Here is a 20757-nt window from a genome sequence, read left to right as displayed (position 1 = left end):
GCAAGACACGACTCAATCGGTTCCCATTTACTTACCCCATCTGTAGATCTGCACAATGACTCGCCGGTATTATCGCTAACCCATGCTCACAACCCATAACCTAACTTTTGGACCATGAATTTGTCAGTCTATGTAGGAAACCAGAAACCAAGGCCCTACTCGCCATTTCCCCTCCATCCTGCCCAGCCTCTGCAACACATTTGCACGTCACAAATCTTCATGTATCACACACGTTAGGCTTCTAAAAAGCTTTTGAGTAGACCTGAAAGGGAAGGTAAAACAGAACAGGAAGGATGAAGGGACAGCCAGAGCAGAGAGCAGAGAGATGTTATCAGAGATCAAAGATTATGTCTAAGCTGTAGACCTTCCTGAGTTATGAATTCTGGGCAGCCTGACCTGAAACGATTCCAGCCTGTCAGTGACAGGAGGAGAGACATCCAACAGTAGATAAAGTCACTGAACAACTTCATAAAGAACACCTGTTTTATTTGCAGATGAGCTGCAGCCTAAGGAATAGACTATGCAATTGGTGCTGCACGTATTCAGAGTTTAGAAAGGAAATATTCAAGAAAAAATATTTTTCTCTTTCATTGCAACATATGAACCCTTTGGCGGGGCTGATTTGTTACAGAACAGTTCTGTAAACTACTCTCTGCTCTAAAAAAATGTCAAAGTAACCAAAACGTTTTAGGCCGTGAGTCTTTTAAAGTCACGCTTTTGCATGCAGATACAGCAGTCCAAGCCCAGTTTCACTATATGACATAATTAAAGTCCACTGAACGTTCCTTCTCTGTGGCCATCACCAAGTTTAGGTCCTGCACCACCTCCCTCACCCATGGTGTCCCACAAGGTTCTGTGCTGGGGCCCCCACTCTTCCTCCTCTATCTGCTTCCTCTTCAGCACATCCTGAGCTCCTTTAAAGAGCAAGTCACCCCCAAATCAACTTTTTTTTGTTGATAAACTAAATAAACGAGTGTCTAATCGTGCTGCAGACACGTGTAGTCAATAATTTGGCACTTTAGTGCATCTTAGTTAAAATTTAAATATTCTGCCTAAAACTGTCAGTGTTGTGCCGTTGTCGGGAAAAATTTCTGCACTGTATTTGAATTTAAATCTGCCATCGCTATTGGCTAAGAGGTACACTATGATGTAAACTGGTACATTATGATGTCACAATGCTATCGTGAGCCTGTGTGTTTGTGCATTTGTTAGCAGCTCCCCCCTCTCGGTCTGCCAGGCAAAAGCATTTGTTGCATTTTTCAAACATGAAGTGAGAGTGGAGTAAGACTCTGGTAGGGGGTGACTTGTTCTTTAAAGGGATCTCCTCCCATCTTTACACAGATGACAAAAAACTGTACATCTCCTTTAAGCCCCATGAGATGTCTAAGCTGCAGCTGTTACACACTTGCTTAGATTATCAAAACCTGGATGGCTGGGAGCTTTCTTCAGCTGAATGATGATAAGACTGAGATCCTCATCTGTGCCCCAGACAAGCTGGTTCCCAAAGTCAGAGACTCTCTTGGTCAGCTTGCTTCTCACACCAAACCCTCCGTCAGGAATCTTGGTGTGACCTTTGACCCAGCTCTCACCCTAGATTCTCATGTCAGTTCTCTTGTTCGCTCTTCCTTCTTCCATCTCAGGAACATTGCTAAGCTGAGTCCCATTCTGTCCTGCTCTGAACTTGAGACAGTTCTCCACAACTTGATCTCCTCACGCTTAGACTACTGTAACTCTCTTTTCATGTGTCTGAGCAGAACCCCCCTGAACCGTCTACAGGTGGTTCAGAATGCCTGTGCTCGGCTTCTGACCAAGTCCTCCAAACACAACCACATCACCCCGCTTCTCCTCCAGCTTCACTGACTGCCAGTCAACTTCAGAGTTAATTTCAAGATCCTGGTTCTGGTCTATAGGGCCTTACATGGACAAGCACCATCTTACATTGGTGATCTTCTCAGTCCCTACAATTCCAGCAGGTCCCTGAGGTCCAGTAACCAAAGCCTACTGGTTGTGCAGCGCACCAGGCTTAAAACCAAAGGTGACAGATCGTTTGCTGCTGTGGCCCCCAGACTCTGGAACTCTCTCCCCTGAACCTGAGATCAGTGGACTCAGTGGTCTCCTTTAAAAAGCAGCTGAAGACTCACTTGTTCAAGCTGGCTTTGGTGTGACCTTCATCACCCACTTCTTATTCTGCTCTTTTTACCCATTCCACCTTTCTCAGGATCCACAGATTTCCCTCTTTCTTACTCATTGTCTCTCTCCCTTTCCTTACATTATAATTTTTATCACAATTTCTATATATAGACCTGGAGAGGTGTGGTTGGGAGGAACGGCCCCCCTGATCTGAATTCGAGTGGTGTGTTGTTATTGGACTTCTGGGCCAGTCATGGATTATCCATAATGAACACCATGTTCAGACATAAAGGTGTCCATATGTGCTCTTGGCACCAGGATACCTTAGGCCGCAGCTCGATGATCGACTTTGTTGTTGTTTCGTCTGACCTGCGGCCGCATGTCTTGGACACTCGGGTGAAGAGAGGGGCGGAGCTGTTAACTGACCACTACCTGGTGGTGAGTTGGCTCAGATGGTGGGGGAGGATGCCGGTCAGACCAGGCAGGCCCAAACGTTTCGCGAGGGTCTGCTGGGAACGTCTAGCAGAGTCTCCTGTCAGAAGGAGCTTCAATTCCCATCTCCGACAGAACTTCCAAAATGTTCCGGGGGAGGCGGGGGACAGTCTAAATGGACCCTGTTCCGTGCCTCCATTGTTGAGGCGGCCGACCGGAGCTGTGGTCGCAGGATCATCGGTGCTTGTCGTGGTGGAAACCCCCGAACCCGCTGGTGGACACCAGCGGTTAGGGATGCTGTCAAACTAAAGAAAGAGTCCTATCAGGTCTTTTTGGCCTGTGGGACTCCAGAGGCAGCTGACGGGTACCGGCAGTCCAAGTGGAGCGCGGCTCGGGTGGTCGCCAAGGCAAAAACCCGGGCATGGGAGGAGTTCGGTGAGACCATGGAGCAAGACTTCCATACGGCTTCGAGGAGATTCTCGTCCACCATACGGTGCCTCAGGGGGGGAACGCAGTGCGCTACCAACACTATCTATAGTGGGGACGGTTTGCTGCTGACCTCTACTCAGGAAGATGTGGATCGGTGGGCAGAATACTTCTAAGACCTCCACAATCCCACCGACACGTCTTCCAGTGAGGAAGCAGAGTCTGGGGACTTTGGGTTGGCCTCTCAAATCTCTGGTGCTGAGGTCACTGAGGTGGTTAAAAAGCTCCTCTGTGGCAAGGCTCCAGGGGTGGATGAGATCCGCTCGGACTTCCTTAAGGCTCTGGATGTTGTGGGGTTGTATTGGCTGACGCGGCTCTGCAATATTGCATGGACATCGGGGCAGTCCCACTGGACTGGCAGACCGGGATGGTGGTTCCCTTATTTAAAAAGGGGGACTGCAGGGTGTGTTCCAACTACAGAGGGATCACATTCCAGATCCTTCCTGGTAAGGTCTATTCAGGGGTTCTGGAGAAGAGGGTCCATCGGATTGTTGAACCTCAGTTTCAGGAGGAGCAATGTGGTTTTCGTCCTGGCCGTGGAACACTGGACCAGCTCTATACCCTTAGGGGGATCCTGGAGGGTGCGTAGGAATCTGCCCAACCAGTCTACATGTGTTTTGTGGATTTGGAGAAGGCATTTGACCGCGTCCCTCGGGGGCCCTGTGGGGGATACTCCGGGAGTATGGGGTACCAGGCCCTCTGATATGGGCTGTTAGGTCCCTGTATGACCGGTGTCAGAGCTTGGTCCGCATTGCCGGCAGTAAGTCGGGCTCATTCCCAGTGAGAGTTGGACTCCGCCAAGGCTGCCCTTTGTCACCGATTCTGTTCATAACCTTCATGGACAGGATTTCTAGGCTCGGCCAAGGTGAGGAGGGCATCCATTTTGGTGGCCTGAGGATCAGGTCTCTGCTTTTTGCAGATGATGTGGTCCTGTTGGCTTCATCAGAACGTGATCTTCAGCTTTCGCTGGAGCGGTTTGCAGCCGAGTGTGAAGCAGCTGGGATGAGAATCAGCTCCTCTAAATCTGAGACCATGGTCTTGATTCGGAAAAGGGTAGAATAACTTCTCCGGGTCAGGGTTGAGGTCCTGCCCCAAGTGGAGGAGTTTAAGTATCTCGGGGTCTTGTTCACGAGTGAGGGAAAACTGGTGCGTGAGATTGATAGGCAGATTGGTGCTGCATCTGCAGTGATGCGGGCGTTGTACCGGTTTGTCATGGTGAAGAGAGAGCTGAGTCAGAAGGCGAAGCTCTCGACTTACCGGTTTATCTACGTTCCTACCCTCACCTATGGTCATGAGCTTTGGGTAGTGACCGAAAGAACGAGATCGCGGATACAAGCGGCCGAGATAAGTTCTCTCCGAAGAGTGGCTGGGCTCTCCCTTAGAGATAGGGTGAGAAGCTCGGTCGTTCGGGAGGGGCTCGGAGTAGACCTGCTGCTCCTCCGCATCGAGAGGAGCCAGTTGAGGTGGCTCGGGCATCTGGTCAGGATGCCTCCTGAAAGCCTCCCTGGTGAGGTTTTCCGGGCACGTCCAACCGGGAGGAGACCTAAAGGTAGACCCAGGACACGGTGGAGGGACTATGTCTCTCACCTGGCCAGGGAACGCCTTGGGATTCCCCCCGAGGAGCTGGCCCAAGTGGCTGGGGAGAGGGAAGTCTGGGCCTCTTGCCTTAGGCTACTGCCCCCGTGACCCGACTCCGGATAAGCGGATGAAAATGGATGGATAGATAGATGGAATTTCTATATATTTATCGCATTTTAAACATATTTTAATCATTAATGAAAAATATTTTTATATACATTTTTTGTGAAGCGCCTAGTGATTTTTATTCTGAGAGGCGCTATATAAAAGATCCTTTTCTTTCTTAACTACTACATAATGAGTCATCAATGTACTGCAGTCAGGTTTCTATTGCAAACCTGTGGTGCCTCATCACATTAACAGAACTGCATTTATAATGAGCTTTTAGTTGTATTAAAATGCAGTTACTGGACTTCCGGTTATGGCTGCCATGTGAGAGGACGGGCGCACCACGGCTCCGCCACCAATTCTTCTTTAAAGCACTGACAGCTCCACTCAGACAAGAATAACAGAGGTTGAAGTTCTTTATGATGCCAACAACACGTAAGACAGACCCAGCGGTCAAGTCAGCAACCAAACAGCCTAAACTGACGGACCTCCGGATCAGCAGCGACACACCGAAAGTTAAGGAAATGGCTACGAGTGACGCAGCAACGGTGGTAATGAACGAAGAGAAAGCAAACGAGATTCTAGCAGCGATTAACTCATTAAAATCTGAATTCTCAGCGAGACTGGATAATGTCATGGAGGCAATTGAAAAGGTACGGAAAGAAACAAATGACTGTGTTGAACGAGTGACCCGGGCCGAGCAGCGTATATCAGGAGTAGAGGACGAGCTGCAAAGCCTGCAGGCCGACGTTAAGGATCTAAAAGAACACAAAGCAGCACTGGAAGATAAAATCCTCGACCTGGAAACTAGGACCAGGCTGAATAATCTCAGACTGATTAACCTTCCGGAGGGGGCAGAGGGACCGGACCCTTGTGTTTTCCTGGAAAAGTGGATCCCGGAGGTGCTGGGTTTGGAAACACAGAGCTGCAGCGTAGCACTGGAGAGGGCGCACCGCACTCATCACGGCAGCACGGAACAAGAAAGAAATCCGGTACAAAAACCAGCAGGTGTGGTTCTATCAAGATCTGGCGACAGGAGTCCATCAGAAGAGGAAACAATTCGACTCAATACGCCAGGAGCTGCGCAGGCTGGGAGTCAGACATGGAATAGTTTACCCCGCAAAGATGTTGGTTACTTACAAGGGCCAGGTCCATGCCTTCAAGAGCCCCGCTGAAGCGAAACAACTACTAAAAATAATCCAGGAGGAATCACCCAGAGCTAAGTGATAGTTAAAAGGGGGAAAAAAAAGAGGAAGAAGCTAATTGACCGGGAGGGATATAAAGAGCGAACTAAACCTGCTTAAATAATAGAATCAAATGGAGCGCTAATAATGTGGTGGATAGTGGTGAGGCTGATTTTTTTTTTTTGTTTGTTTCCTTTTACTTAGGTTCTGTATTTGGAAAGTGGTTGGACTTTTCCTCACTGAGGACAGGTCCCAGCGTAGCGGGAGACAGAGATGGGTACAGTTGCTCCTAAGCGAGCGAGGGAGAAAAAGAGTGTTATGAAAGTTCTGATTGTTCAAATGTTCCAGTTGGTTGTGCTTTTCAGGCAAAAGAACGGCAATCCAAAACAACAAACAAGTATTACATAAAATGAACATAGATATAATGTCCTGGAATTGCAGAGGCTTACAACAACCTATAAAGATAAAACAGGTAATGAATAAGATTAAAGATAAAAACTCAAAAGTTGTTTTTTTACAGGAAACACATCTTCCAGATGAAGACATTTTGAAAATCAAAAGGAGGTGGCGGGGCATGGTTTGGTCGGCCTCAATTTCATCTCGGACCAGTGGGGTAATGATACTAATTCATAATGCAATTCCTATTCAGGCTAAAAAGATTATCAGAGATAAAAGGGGAAGGTATCTAATTATTCAAGGTAGACTGCTAGAAGAGGAGTTGGTGTTAGTAAACTTATATGGACCCAATGCAGATGATCCCAAATTTTTCGAGGAATTATTTATGAATCTTTCCACATTGACAGGGCAATTCATAATTGCAGGAGATTTTAACTGCACTTTAAATCCTAGTCAGGACAGATCCACGGGAATAGATCAATCTCATATTAAAACAAGGAGTATCTTACAATATTATATGAAAGAGCTAAATCTAATTGATATATGGAGAGAAAGAAATCCACAGACTAAAACATATTCCTGCTACTCTTCAGTCTTCAAAACATACTCCCGAATTGACTATATTTTAATATCATCTACCCTGCAACACAAGATTCAAAGCTGTGAATATGATGTAATAGCCATATCAGATCATGCGCCATGTTGCATGATATACAAAGAGGATAGACTCTCAAAAGACCCAACAAGATGGCATTTCCAGAATAAGTGGCTACTAGAGGAGGATTTTATAAAATATTTAGGGACCCAGATCGATATATTTTTTGAAATTAACACAACACAAACATCAGCCGGTATTAGATGGGAAGCATTTAAAGCTTATATAAGGGGGCATATTATAAGTTATACTAGCACGAACCAAAAGAAAAAGAGGGAGACACAATTAAATATGGAAAATAGACTAAAGAATCTGCAAAAAAAAGTAAATGAAAGATACAATCCAACAAGCGAAAAAGAATTGCTGATTTTAAAGGCGGAATATGAGAAATTGTCAACATTAAGAGCAGCAGCGAGCCTACAGAGATTACGACAGAGCTTTTACGAACAAGGAGAAAAACCTGGAAAGCTTCTAGCATGGCAAATAAAAAGATTAGAAACAAAAATACCAATTACAAATCTGCGTTCGCAAGGTAACAATATAATAGAACCATCTGAAATAAATAATATAATTAGAGATTATTATGAGAAGTTGTATAGCCCTAAAACAGTTAAGATGCAGGATATTACAGAGTTTCTAGATAAATTACAAATACCAAAAATACAGAGAGAAGAAAGAGAGGAATTAGAAATGGAGATCAGTATTACGGAACTAGAATCTGCCATGGATAGTATAAAATCTGGGAAAAGAGCGGGACCCGATGGCATCACAATTGAGATATATAAAAAATTTAAATCTAAGTTAAGTAAACCACTTCTGGAAATGTTTAAAGAGGCCTTTCAGGAAAATAACTTACCACCACTCATGAATAGAACTCTAATAACATTGCTTCCCAAACCTGGAAAATCGTTTGACGAATGCGGTAATATGAGACCTATAAGCCTATTAAATGTAGATCTAAAGATTATGTGCAAACTGCTTGCAAAACGACTGCAAACAATTCTACCCAATATCATTAATAGGGACCAAAATGGTTTTATTTTAGGAAGACAAGGGCTACATAATGTAAGGAGGGTGTTAAATATTATTCATTATAATACAGAAAAACCAGACACGGCGATATTGTCCTTGGATGCAGAAAAGGCATTTGACCAAGTAGAATGGCCTTTTCTTTTCAAAGTCTTGGAAAAGTTTGGTTGTGGTGAAAATTTCATAAAATGGGTCAAACTACTATATAAAAATGCGGAGGCTGAGGTTTTGTCAAACAGGAATGTCTCAAAGCCAATATCAATAGGAAGAGGGTGTAGACAGGGTTGTCCCCTGTCGCCGCTGCTTTTTATTATGGCAATTGAGCCTCTGGCCATAGCGATCAGGTCAAATCCCCAAATCAAAGGAATTACAGTTGCGAATAGTGAACACAAAATAGCACTATATGCAGATGACACACTGCTATTTCTCACTAATCTTAAAAAATCGATCCCAGTATTATTAGAAGTAATTAAAAAAATAGGTGACATATCGGGATATAAAATTAATAAAAATAAATCCTCAATCCTGATGCTTAATGATGATGAGAGAAGAAATCCCCTGTTAGAAATAACTCAATTTAAAATAACTGACAAAATAGAATACTTAGGAATACAAATCATGCCTCGGCTAGAACGGATAGCAGAAGCAAACTATGCACCGGTGCTAAAAGAAATTAGTGAACAAATGGAGAGATGGGCCCATCTACCACTATCATTGATTGGAAGAATAAATATTTTAAAAATGAATGTACTCCCAAAACTGCTCTACCTGTTCCAGAACATCCCCCTGCCACCCCCCACGGAACTATTCCCCAGGCTGGAGAAAGAATTCATTAGATTTATCTGGAAGAACAAGCGGGCAAGACTTAGACTCTCCTTATTGTATCTACCCTATGAGAGAGGGGGGCTGAAATGCCCCAACTTAAAATGGTATTACTGGGCCGCACAGTTAAGGACTATTACATACTGCTTTTCAGCCACAAACCCCACACACTGGGCGGAATTAGAATCACAAGATCTAAAGTTGCCATTCTTCTTGTATGTGTACTCTGACTCACAAAAGAAATTATTAAAACCTATAAAGAATCCGATAGTTAAAAATATGATAAAAGTTTGGTTCTCAGTGAAAAAGCATCTTACAGAAGAACAAGAATTGTCTTGTTTCAGTCCCATATGGGGTAACCAGCAATTTACACCAGGAAGAGCTGATGCCGTGTTTAAAAGCTGGTATTTACAGGGAATTAAATCAGTTAAGGACTTATATTTGCAAAATTCTGATCATTTGATGTCCTTTGAGCAGTTAAGGGCTAAATATGGAATAGAAAGGAAATATTTTTTTAAATACCTCCAGCTCAGAAGTTTTCTAAAGTCTAAGCAAAAAAATGGGGACTCCAAACCCTCCATCACCATGTTGGAAGAAATGATGACAAAGGACTTCACACGAAGAGGAATAGTCTCGGACTGTTATCGGATAATCGTGGAACATCATTCAGATGGAGCGAACGATAGAAGAGCAGCATGGCAAGACGACCTCAGACAAGAACTGAGTAAAGAGGACTGGGAGAAGGCCTGTGGAGGAGCTCATACCAAGTTCATTAATGCCAGGTTAAGATTAATTCAGCATAAATATTTAATGCGGACATATGTCACCCCAGAGAGACTGAAGAAATACAATAGCAATATACCAGATACATGTGTTAAATGTGCTGTTCATAAAGGGACGTTGTATCATTGTGTTTGGGAGTGTACAGAAATCAAAAAGTTCTGGGAGGATGTAAGAATTTCTACTGAAAAAATTATCAAAAAGGAGGTACCATTGGATGCTAAATTGTTTCTAATAGGACTTTGCCCTAATGAGTATGCTTATAGCAAGTGTCAGCGTGTCTTTTTGGATCTTAGTTTAATGGTAGCAAAAAAGTGTATAGCTATGGCATGGAAATCGCTCCATAGACCCACTGTGAAGGATTGGATGAAACAGATGTTACAGGTGATGCCGCTGGAACGGATTACCTATATCTTAAAGGCCAAGCAACATTTATTTGACGAAATATGGACACCTTTTCTAACATATATTAAGAGGATGGACATAAAAAGCTAAGGACTTATAAAGTGGGAGAGTAGGAAAATAATCGGTCTTCTGACCAGCATTTAGATTGTAATGGGAGAAGCAAAAGTAAGGTGTAATTCGGGGACTTCTTACTCAAAGTTTTATTAAACATGTCTATGTGAATATTGCCTTCAATACTATAAATGCACTAACGTTGGAAAGGATCGCCAGAAGCACAACCAAAATTGTTAAAATGTTCTGTTGTTCTGTTGTTCCATTAAGATTTTATACAGAATGTACTTTCAGTATACAACATAATAATGTGTGAAAGGTGTACAGTAAACTGAAAATGCAATAAAATATACTTTTTGAAAAAAAAAAAATGCAGTTACTGACAGCTTAGACCAAAAGACCAAATACAACTAAAACCCCTTTATTGGAACAGATTTAACAGATGGGCCCTTTTATGCAGCAACCATTGCTGAAAACTGTATAACTGAGCAGTAGACACAGCCTGTCTTCATTTACCTTCAAGGAAATCCCCTTCTTTAAATATTTAAACATCAAAATGGACAACTTGAGTTTTTCTTTGCACAATACAAGCAACAAAAAATATATATATATATTGTAATCCCAATATCTGAGCACCTGGTGCAGCTGTGTTATCTGTCAAGCTGAAAAAATGTCCCTATTTGGGTTAACTGTTGAGTAATCAGTACATCTTTTATGACAAAAGCCATATTCTGTCTAAATTTACACCCAGATGTTTCCTTTCTCCCCACATCTCCATTAAGTACCTCTTCTTGCCACTGCATCGTTAAATGTCTTGCAAAATGTTTGAGCAAACCACTGTGTGGAAGATAAAATCTTAAGGTCTGCTTTCTATAAATGTTTGACAAATTAGATCCAACATTCATTAAATGTTTGCAACAACCTGAAGTACCCCTGACCTAAACATCTCATTCCATATCAAACATTAAGCTGACTGATTTCTCTGAGATGTTTGATTACAAGATTTATGAGATGGCTGTCCAAAACACTTCAGCTCCGTGCAAACAGCATAGATTCATAAGTAATGCAGCCACCGTTAATGTGGTCGTTCTAATTAAATCACCAGTCGCTTGACTGATAAGCTTGCCTTAGCTTGTCTAAGATCAGTCAAGGCTAAAACGTGTGGGCTTGACGTAACATGGTTCACACGCAGCTGAAGTGAAAGTGTTGTAGAAGTGGCTCAAGGACAGATTTAACCCTTTGGGCGCCAGAGTTTTTTCAAGAAAATATTAAATTTTGGCACGACTTTTTCAAAAGGTTGTAGCTTGGAAATGGTTAGAGATAAAGGTGAACTGTAAACGATAAAAAATCTTCAGTAGGATCCAAAGTTTGTGTTGGGAGCTAATTCACTCATCAAACTAGCATATTATGATGTCATCAGGCTGCAATATTGGAAGGCATCATTTTTACAGACGTTCCGTCTTTTTTTTACATGTTATCTATTATATTTAGAATTTTTAAATTAATACATACATATATAAAGCCCTTATTTAATTTTTATTAAATATTTTTAGTTAATTTTTTCGATTATGTGGCACACTTTGACTTCCATACATAACGCATTAGCATCTGCTGCTTTTTACAGCTTTTGCTTTTTGCATTGCCGCTACGTCTGCCGCATTAGCTGTGTTTCTACCATCGTTTCTACATCCATGGCGTCCCAAAGACGGCGACACAAGCGTCAAACCCAATGTTTGGAGCTTTTAAGTGCAGCACCAGCTGCCTGATGCTGCGTGCTGCGGCAGCGTCAATTTGTACAGCCGGACGAGTGAATTTCTCCATCAATAGAGCAATATCCTGCTTCATAATTGGAGTTAGTCATGAGCCATGACCAGACAAAGAGATCAGTCAGCAAAGACAGACCTGCCAGCAATTGTAAGTTTTATCCTTCTAACATTTGCCCTCTTCATACTGCGCTTATCTCCTCGTCTCCTCCTCTCCTCGGCCGGCATTTTTCAAACTCCAAAACTTTCAACACACCCATAAGTGTTGCTCAGCCTGAAGTTACACATCTCCATTAGCTTCTGGTAAAGCAGTAACTTCTTGAGGGATCATATTTGTAGCTGTGGCACGTTAAAGTCAGTAATGACGCTTGTCGCAACATTGCGCCTTTGGCACTTAAAGGGTTAACTGTGTGGCTGGTCAGACCATTAAAGTAAAATCAAGTTTGGTCTCTGACATTATAAAGACGAGCTACTATAATGCACCAGCGTGGCTATTGCGAGTTTAACCCAAGGTCAAGGTCAAGGTCAAGGTCAAGGTAACTTCATTAATACCCGCAGGTAAATTTGATTTGCCATGTGACATGAGAATTAGCGCCCAGTTACACACACAGTGACAAAAAATACATAAATCCATAAAAATATAAAAAAATATAAAAAACAATACATGAATAATTAAAAATTATAAATAATAATAAATAATAATAAAATATAAATGAAGACTATCCTGCAGCATTACTAGATCTTTGAAGGCACACATCAGCTTAAGGACAGCTCTTCCTCTCTCTGCTGTTTATATGATATTGCTGTTGAGCATCCCTGGAGGATGATGTGATGCGGTTATGCACCCCTGGAGGACGGCCCTTATCGTCAATGGCTCTGCAAAACTCCAGCTGTTTTTTAATTGGCTGCCAGGGTGGGTGAACAACAAGTACCTCCCTGCAGAGCCCTGTTAGGCGATAGGAAGAGGCTAATGTGTGGCACGTGGCCAGGAGCTCAGAGGGACTGCCTGGGTCAATACAAGCAATGCCTGTTGCTGGTGGTGTTTTAACGTTCTCTCTTGGGGAGGAAGATTTACACTAGATTTTCTCACTTTGGCCAAACTGAAAATGTGGGCGACTGAGTAAGATAAGCATGCACTTTTTTTATATATATACTTGGTTAACTGTAATTCTGGCTTTCAGCTGGCAAGGCCAAGAGTACTTGGAGAACATCTGTGAAGATGTGGATTTTCCAGGCCATCAACATCACATGAAGACTTGTCACTGCAGACACATCACTGTATCATGGTGTTTTACTTTGCTTTGTCTAGCACGCTGAATGAAATCTACACACAGTCTCTTGGAATGAACTGACTGTATGTATTATGGCTTTATCGTATGCGTGCAGCACTTTGGGCCAACGGCTGTCGTCATATGAGTGCAGCCTAGAATCAAGACCGTCAGTTGTTCAAGCAAAATCGTTTTGCTTTGCATGTCGGCCAGTGGAACCTTTGCAGCCACGGCCAGTATTGTGGCTGGCCAATCACAGCGTGTCCATTTAGAAAAACTTTGTATTTTCGTCTTCTCCCCTGCTCCTTCCACAATATAATGGCGGACTGCCCCGTTAACTGACATACATAGCGGTCCAATCACAGCGCTCCATTGGTTTGGTGGGCACAGCACACTGTTCACGGGCAGGATGTTACTAAAAAACCTAAGATGGCGACAGCTCGTTTGAAGCGGCTTTCCCATCAACTTTGGGCTATTTTGACTTGGGCTTTTCTTTGACTCAAGAACAAACAGAGATACTTAAATGTATTAATAAAGACGATGTACCATATTGACCCGAGTATTGGATGACCCCAATTATAAGATGACTGCCCTTTCCAGGACGGATCTTCAGGAAAGGAAAAACAAAACAAAACAAAAAAAAATATATTAATTTTTAAATAAACTACTTTTATTGAAACTTTTAGAACAAATAATGAGCAAAAATACTATTTTAATGCAAACTATCAGAACTTTACTGACATGTGAAATAAAAAGTCTAATGAGGCTTTTATTCAGAGGCCTCTGCCTCGCTGTACTCACTCACACTCATGCTGCTGCGGTCCCAGTGTACCATCAGATCGCTACACCTGCCGACTCCTCCCACAAAGTCATATTTGAGTATTTTTTAATTAAAATATAGCTTTTTAAGGAATACTGTACCTTCATTCTGCACACCTCTAAACACCCTGTGGAGTTTTTTTTATTTATTAGATTTTTATTACATTGTTCCATATTCAACATTTGACGTGTTAATTTTTTACGTAACTCTTTATAAAAAATTTAAAAACTACCTTTTGATTCACATTGTTAGAAAGTAACTTTAGAGATCATTGGTTTGAGCAAGCATCTCATTTGTTTGTTCATATCCCTTTGCTCCATGATGTAGAGCAACGAAAACAATAATGCTGGCTGGTTGCATCTTCAATATAAAAACATGAAATTAAAATAAATTGGACACCCTGAAAATATCCTAAATTACATTCAGTAATAGGATGTTGATACGGTTTGCTGCAGTGTACGCCTGCAAGTATTTTTAACGTTTAAACAATGTTAAAACTTTACCTTCCAACAAAGCTTTGTTCATAAAAATTTCATTAATTTGAAGTACTCATCTCAAAACAGAGGTTTACATGTCAAACAGAAATTGAGATCTGCGCATTATAAGCTAGAGATGTTTCCTCAGAAACACACATAAAGTCACTGAGTGAGACTTATTGTTCAAGACTGAATGTCTGGGGGAGAAAACTGCCCCATTCACATAAAACACTATTAGTTTCCCGCGCTAGCCGCACTTGATTTATTGCACTTTTAGCACCTTGCACATTGAGATCCACTGAAAGCCCACCTCCTTTTGGCCTGAAGGACTATCCACGTGTCCTGGTGGGAGGTACAGATCCATCCTCGCCCTGACACTTGGTTCTGCTTCAAACCACCAAACTGAAATGTCACTTTAACTTTGCTAGAGCACTTGTCACTGCAGGATCAGTGTTGTCCCTGAGCCACAGCTGCAACTTTCACACACTGGTGATGTAAAAAATAAATAAATAATAAATAAAAGGTTTTTCTCCTCCATCTCATATTTGAATCTTATTCACCTGTCTGCTTTAATGTGTTGTTCCTGTGGTTAGGTGTGTGGGAGTCAGTATTCACTCAAGGGATGCCAGAGACACATCATTACACCACTGCCCTTACACACACACACACACACACACACACACACACACACACACACACACACACAGGCTGAGCCTGTATGTGCACGTACAGAGACACCACCTTCAGAATGCTAGGTAGCCAATTTCAGGAAGCTTGACACTTACAACCACTTTCGCCCTTACCTTCTCTCCTTCTCCCACTCTATTCCTCATTCTCCAGATTGCTTGCTCACCTCTGCTGCTTCACCTGTCAAGCCACAGAAATAAATTCATTCACAGCAAGGAAAACGTCCATTTGCAATTATTGAGAGAAAATTCTCTCCCCGTAACTTTCTGCACTTGAGAATGATTTGCTTTGGAAAGCAGTACATTTCTACAATTTCTTTATTTTTATTTTTTTTTATTTAATTTTTATCGTGTCCTGTCTGGCTGTGAAGCAAACAGGATTGATGTCTGAATGCTGGTGACAAGCCTTACAGATTTACTCTCAGGTGGAGCATCAAAGCGTCTGCTTTTAATGTCACGCCTGATACTTAAAACTTTATTGTTATTGTTTTTGAATGCTTTGTAATTCCGACCAGACACGGAGACAGAGGTGAAAGAGAAAGGAAGAGACAAAAGGTGGGGAGAGGGGGGAAGAGGATGGGGGGATTCCACAAAAATAAACAATAAAGAACAAGAGTCCGCTTCTAGACCTGCAGAAAGAGACAAGAAAAAAAGCAAAAAAAAAAGGGACACAACACCAATACAACAGCAATACAAGATCAAGCTATCACTGCGTCAACCTGATGAAGAAATATAAAATCAACATTTTTTAACTGAACAGTCGCACGATAATAAATCACAGTGCATTAAGTGCCCACCACAGCCTTAAGACATGTGTTGAACGTGCCCAAGTCCATACTTATGAGAGCACCATGTGAGCACCTGTGTGTGTACACGCGCTTGTTTATGTAAGGTTTCTCTATAGGAGTGTCCAACAGAGAGTGTGAGGGACCACAGATCCGCCCCCCAAAGATGTGTAGGAGACGGGGGGAGCTCCAAGTCCCAGAGATCCAGGAGTTGCCCCAGAGCACAGGAACTCCAGGGAGACTGCGACCAGAAAAGCCCCCTCTCCCCTCGAGAGGCGCAGAGGATCGCCCCGGGGGGGCCACAACCAGCAGCCGGCAGAGTCCTGGGAGACATCAGCGGCAAGCCCTCAGGCCCGCCCGCAGCCTCCCACCCCCTAGCCAGCCGAGCCCGGGACCCAGGGGCGACCACCCCCGCCGGGGACCCAGCAGAGCCCAGGGACCCAGACCCCACCAGGCAGCCACCGGGATTGATCAGGCAGACACCAAAAATCTTAAACCCCCTGAACCGGGAGCCACGAACACTCAGGCAGACCAAGGCACCACACCCCACACCAGGTGTGGCAAGGGGAGGGGAAACATTTCTACAATTTCTAAAACTGGATTCACGTTAACTTCTACATCGAGTTGATTTGTTTCCTTCTTTCGAAGTGTCAGCCAGCTGAGCTCTAATGTGCTCCTGATTCAAAGTGATCACCGTGTCATGCCAACATATGTCTAAACCGCTATAAATGTTTCATCTTGCCTCTCCATGCCCTTAACTAGTCTCTCCCCCTCCTGCACCAGTCTGTGCAGCATATTGCAGCATATGGCGAGTTTACGACGACTGTCCGGTCACAGCCGCCAGCCAGTAACAACCAGTTTAGAAGTGAGGACAAGCCATCTGTCATAAAACTGATCAGTCTGAGCTTTAGTGGCATGGTTGTCAAAAAGCAAATAAAACCTGGAGGAAATATGGCTGCTGTGGGCAGGAATTTAGCAGTGGAATAAAACTAAAAAAGCAAAAAGAAACTGTAGACCAAGAAAAACTAAAAACTTGGATTATTTTCACTGAGAGAAATCTGATCTCTGGAATTACTGTTTGAGGTGCAGATGTGAATGTTTGTGAAGTGAAATGAAAGTTTGTTTGGTGTCACATAAGCGTGGAAAACAAAAAAGGATGTAAGTTTTCAGAAAGAAAAAAGGATGTTTACACATGGCCTTCGTGTTCTGGTCTATTGCACAACACATATAACAGTGTTGCATCTTTTCAGAAATGTACATGTGTTTTTATGAAAAACTGACTAAATTTCATCCTTCATTCCACACCCTGACTGAAAAAATAATGGAGGCTGAGCTAGTAAAAAAAACAAACTTCCAATTCACCTGAGGGCTCAGAGCTGCAAGGACCAGCAATGGAACAAGATGTGGCCACAGCGTTTTGGCCAAACTGCCAAAATTTCCGTAAAAGAATTACTTCCCATCTGTTCTGGTGTTTATAATTAGTGGTAAACACCGAAGCTGAGAGATTAATCTAACTCAACAAGTAAACAGAAATGAAACAACCAGGCCCAGTGACTTCAGAATTAGTCAGTGGAAAGAATTTTCTACAGAGTTCATGACAAACATCATACGGAAAATCTCCGGCAAAAGGGTAAAAACTAAATATGGAACAACTGAAACAAGGACGAAGAGAGACTGCCAATTACAACAGTTGTGTATTCACTTGTGCTCACACGTTTAACCTGAAATACAAATACTAAATGAAAAAAAATATATAAATGCAATAAAGCTATTAAATTTGAAACATAACAATTTTATCTAGTTAGAATGATCTAAAAGTGCTCACAGATTAAACATTTTTATTCTGATTAGCAACTAATTAGCAATGAATTCATGAATAACTTCTAAAGCTTTAAGATGCAATCTCAAAACATCCAAAACCAATTATTTGGTAATCTGCTTACACAAACATAAAACAACAACAACAACAATGAAAATATAACTACAAGTTATCATTATTCCTGTGTTAATAATTAGACACATGTTCACTGTAACTCACTAAAAATGCATCCAAAAACATTATTTGGGTTTAAGTTCAGGAGTAGGGCTCGATGTTAGGGGTGGCCTACGAGTCCTAACTTGCTGCTTGCTACCACTGTAAACAGCATGCTCATGCTGGTTGTTGTGGCTTCAGTTAATCTGTAATTGGTTGGATTGGTTATATTACGCATCTTTGGTAAATCGTTGCTGTATTGTAGGGTGCAACACGTGATCGCCAGGGGAATAAAGATGGAAAACAGGCTAATTTTTCTGCGTTTTCCTGCTTGGACAACACATTCTCACTTCCAGCGCGTCAAAAACAAACGCTTGGTCAGCCACCCTCCGCCTCAGACCCCTGACGCCAAAAGTGCCCTTTTTCATTACATATGTGCGAAAAGGGTTTTTTCCCTTTTCTGACTGCAGATCCCAATGTAGAGTGAAACTGACGCGATGGGATGTCCGCAGCCAGGGCACCAAACAAGCTCAGTGTACCTCACCCTAACCTTATCCTCTTATTTAACCTTCCCCTCACCCCTATCCTAACCTTAACCATCTTGCTAGCAAACACGTTAGCGATGTGTCGGTCGCTCTAAAAGCCAGCTCTATGAAGTGAACGCCAGGAGCCGCCTCGTCATTGGTCGGGTTTGGACCGAGGCAACGCGAGGGGGAGGTTTCAACTACCACAGTGGAGGTTAAAAGTAGAGGGTTTTTGTAACCTCCCCCTCACCAGATGGTATGTTCTAACGTTCCCCTTGGGCGGCAAATACGAATATTCAGTCAGAATGCACGGGAAACAAACGCTTGATCACAGTGAGAGTAACGTTTTAGGTAGCAAGAGGGTTAAGGTTAGGATGAGGTTGAGGGGAAGGTTGTAAATAGTGAAACGTTAAAGTTTAAGTGCGGTTAAATGAGCTGGCTCGGTGCCGCATCAGCGGACATCCCATCGCATCAGTTTTACGCTGCATTGGGATCTGCAGTTACGAAAGGGAAAAACCCCGTTTCGCACATTAGTAACGAAAAAGGGCACTTTTGGCGTCAGGGGTCTGACGTGGAGGGTGGCTGACCAAGCGTTTGTTTTTGACGCGCTGGGAGTGAGAATGTGTTGGCTTGGAGGCACAGCCACTAGACCAAGTATCTAGCATAACTAAGTCTCGTTGGCTCGCTTGGATCGCATAAGACCACACATCACATTCTGGAGTATTTTCATTCTGGTAAGTTACAGATGGTGTACGTTTTCTTTCCTTCAACCGCAACATGCACACACAACACACACACACACACACACATAGGCTACACACACATACCAGTAGGTTATGTGGGTGCGCTGACACACAACACAACTTCTGCTACACTTCTTCTGAGGGATGACAATTTTGATTCTTTTACTAGAAATTCCAGCAAATGAAATTTCTACCTCTCATCCGGACATTTACATCCGCTCAAACCAATCAATCAATGACTCATCGGGGGGTAGAGAGGAGGGGGAATCTGAGTAGCTTCTGCTCTTTAAAACAACAGACAGCAACAGCTTATAAGCTTGACTCTCCCATATTCTAGTCAGAATTGACAAAGCTCCTCGGATGAGAAGCGAAATGTCTTCAAGAAACCAAACAAGTCCAGTTGCCTTCATTTACTTTTGGATTTGAAAAAGAAAAAACTGCATGTGTCCTCTTTAAACAGTTTTAAGTTTTCTTAAAATTGACTGAACTGGTTGAAATTTGTTTAAACCAACAAATTAGCTGCATGAGAATCAGAAATCAGTATTAGCCCTCAAAACCAGTCAGAGCATCTCTTTTTTTGCCACAGTCAAAACAACCAAAGGAGTTTCTTCTCTGGCTGAAAAAGATTTTGTAAAACTACCGTTCCTTCCTCCACATTTACCCTCACAAACCTACCCAGTGTCATGGACTCCAACTCCTGACCACCCTCCATGGACTCAACTAGCCTGAGTGCTACACTACCCAGCATCCCTATCACCGGCACGGCTCGACTACGTCATCTTCCAGACTATTTACGGAAGTGCCACAGCTGAGTGATCACTCAGTCATCGTTCATCCCAGACACTGAACCGACTTCTCAGGCTCTACAGCCATTCAAACCCAGGAAGACATCCGTCCACGCTGCCTACCACCAGTAAGTCAGCTCTTTTGTTTATTCGGAACCGCCGCTCAGTCTCGGCTCTCTCTGAGCGCTGCGTCACCGTTCCTAGATTAAAGCCGCGTGCTCTGTCCAACCCAACGCCAACTACTCCGCGTCTGGGTCACAAAGCCACGCTTCAAGCAGCTTCCGCTCCACGTCAGCTCAGCCTTCCAAACCTGACAGCCAGAGGTATTCGTGGTATATAATGCAACACATCCTAGGACTGTAGATAATTACACACAGTACAGCACACCTAACAGACGGATTTAAATATGCTATCAAATGCTGTTGAGGCAGAGCTTGAGGGAATGTGCTTCACGTTTAATGAGTCGTGCCTAAGGTGTAAATAAAACATTGTCTGATGCAGCTGAACTTTCATGGCTTCATTTAATCCATGTTTTCACCTCCCCCCTGCTCTCATGGCCCCTTATCACGGTGAAGAGGAGATACTCCTCCATCTCATCATCAATCATTGCAGCCCATGCCCTGTCACCCCGCAGGCAGAGGTGCTATGTTGTGCACTTTTCTTTTTCTTCCATTCTCTTTGCAGTTATTTTTTTCCACCAGCTCTATTTTTGGTATCAAAGGTCTTGTTTCTCACCGCACATAAAAATGTCCACGGCGATCTAAATGAATGTTTTAGGGATTCTGTAACCCTTGCACGCATTTCAAAGGCAAGTAGTTTAGTTTAGCCTTTTTAAAGTCTCACAACAAAAATGTTTAGCTCCTTTATATGAACATATAT

General features: G+C 43.0%; 1 long non-coding RNA gene across 1 annotated transcript in view; it reads left to right on the top strand.

The window, feature by feature from the left end:
* The first annotated feature begins 19889 nt into the window (after nt 1-19889).
* LOC139063646 (uncharacterized) overlaps nt 19890-20757 on the top strand; it is a 44152-nt gene continuing 43284 nt past the window's right edge. Inside the window, exon 1 of the long non-coding RNA XR_011517023.1 lies at nt 19890-20006. This is a non-coding gene — a long non-coding RNA (uncharacterized lncRNA). The remainder of the gene's footprint in view (nt 20007-20757) is intronic.

This window comes from Nothobranchius furzeri, chromosome 17, assembly GCF_043380555.1.
Source record: "Nothobranchius furzeri strain GRZ-AD chromosome 17, NfurGRZ-RIMD1, whole genome shotgun sequence".
Lineage (NCBI taxonomy): Eukaryota > Metazoa > Chordata > Actinopteri > Cyprinodontiformes > Nothobranchiidae > Nothobranchius > Nothobranchius furzeri.
Note: the sequence above shows the minus strand (reverse complement) of the source record. Positions and strands in the feature narration are given on the sequence as shown.